This window comes from Ananas comosus, linkage group 19, assembly GCF_001540865.1.
Source record: "Ananas comosus cultivar F153 linkage group 19, ASM154086v1, whole genome shotgun sequence".
NCBI lineage: Eukaryota > Viridiplantae > Streptophyta > Magnoliopsida > Poales > Bromeliaceae > Ananas > Ananas comosus.
In genome coordinates, this window is record NC_033639.1 from 63,993 (window position 1) to 66,266 (window position 2,274).

General features: G+C 32.6%; 1 long non-coding RNA gene across 1 annotated transcript; it reads left to right on the forward strand.

Moving 5' to 3' along the window:
- LOC109724640 lies at positions 1,236-2,007 on the forward strand. The gene is made up of 2 exons (XR_002220001.1): positions 1,236-1,307; positions 1,803-2,007. It is a non-coding gene; the product is annotated as an uncharacterized LOC109724640 (long non-coding RNA).

Here is a 2,274-nt window from a genome sequence, read left to right on the forward strand (position 1 = left end):
ATTTTTTTGTTTGGATGAAAATGTGAGTATAAACTGAAACTAGAAAAATTGTGTTTGGATGAAAATGTGAATATAAGCTGGAATAGTTGGTAGTTATAAATAGAAAATAATGATATTACCTCTATAATTGAATTTACATTTTTAAATTTAAACTTATAATTTTAAATTTAAAATTTTAATTTTTAAATTTTAAATTTTGAAACTAAAATTTAAATTTTTAATTTTAAATATCAAATTTTAAATTTAAGACCAAATTTAAATTTGAAAGATATAAAATATCAAATTTAAAATTTAAAAACTAAAAATATCAAATTTAAAATTTAAAATTTAAACTTTAAAATTTATAATTTTAAATTANGGGTGGGAACAACTTGTCCCCACCCCTTGTTTTAGCTCTGGGTGCATGGGAACAAGTTGTTCCCATCTGGTACCGGGTGGGAGGGATAACCTCCTTATCCCCTCTTTATATCCGAGCCAAATGCTGTGTTAGAGTTTCTATCAATAGATACATTAAAGACCCTTGTTGTCCTGCTGTTGATCGTTCGCCGACGTCATTTGGTTTTAGATTTTCTATCAATAGATGCATTAAAGACCCTTGTTACGTACCCTAGTTGTCCCCATTGATTGTTCGTCGACTTCTCTAGGTTTTAGGGTTTACAGTTTTACGCTTTAGGAAAATTTACCTTTTATTAATGCAATCCAATTTATGTAACGAATTCAGTCATTAATGAATGGTAACGGAAAATATTTTAGTTGTTTAAATTGATGTGGAATTAAATTGATGTGGAATTAATTCGTTAATTAAGAAAAAATTTGTTTCTTGTCCTTTTCTCTTTCAATATTTTATGGCTATTATTTATTCAAATTTCAAAAGAAAAGAATCACGTTACTAATACATTCACAAAAGATTCTATATTCTTTCGCCAACTTTCTTGGGTTTTAGAATTTTTATGAATACATGCATTTAGGATTTCAGGGTTTAGGGTTTAGGATTTAGGGGTTTGGGTTTGGAGTTTTGGGTTAGGGTTTTAGGGTTTTATTGTTTAGGGCTTTAGTGTGTTCGGGTTTAGGGTTTAGGGTGTGCAATAGCATGGAATCACTCGCAGAGTCTCTCAAAATCTCCTTTTTATGATACTTCATTCGCCTTTTTAATTGGGAGGATTTATTGGAGCCCCTTGAATGACACTAAATACTTAATCTCCGAGGATAATTTTTGGCCTCTTCTATACTTGCAGAAATAATGTGTGTTTCAACCGAGGATATACAACTTAGATGTGTAACGTGAAGGAGTGAGATATATAAACCAGGTGATCATTCGAACAAAGTGATATTCATTAGAAAGTTTGGATTGTCCAAGGCTCTTGCTAGTTTCTTTCATCTCATAAGCAGCCGTCGGACCAGATCTGACAAAATATCAAACTCTTAGTTTGCATTTACAGAAGAAAATTCCCATATCAAACCAGATTACTTGTTTCTACATCAAAGCAGGCTAAGTGGACAAAAGTGGTATGCTGTAATAAGAGTTGCAGCATGGCAATTATGATAGAGAATTCTCAAGAGGACGTCGTACTTCTATCATTTCTCAAGAGGACGTCGTACTTCTATCATTATGTGTAACTATTATCACATCTTCTCAAATCTATGATTTTTCAAAGTGATGCTACTCTACAATCTCTGGGGACTATGGCATACTATTTTCTGTTTTGTTTTTCTTTTGTCATTTCTATGGAGGTGATCTTCCCCTGCGTTGGACCCTTCTATTGGTTCCTAATACTAACTATAATTTCACTCGTGCATAACAGGCTAGGGATTAACCGAGTTCCTGAAGACCATTCTGGCAACTCAGCACACAGATGTGGATGGGATATTGAGCGTACGACAGCTCGCTTAGCCATGCAATTGATATTCTTTTTCAATTTGAAAACTCCCAGCATTTATTATTCCACACATTATTTGTATATATGAGGGAAAATAATGTATTATTGTAACCTTTTTATTTTTTTCACATAATCTTTAAGATGTTATAGTCTGCTTGAAGCCTATTGTGGAAACTTTATCTCTTCGCAATAGAAGAAAGCAAAGAGTAATCTGCCCAACAAGCTCTAATCAAATAATCGGTTTTAGTGCTGAGCTTATCTGATGATATACTCAATCAGATGTGATTGTATTGTAGCAAGCAATGAGGACTTGGATGCATCTGGTTATCGTAATTTCAGATACGAATTAGCGCGTCTGTGTAATTTTAGATAGGAATTATTTCTTGGGTGATATGCA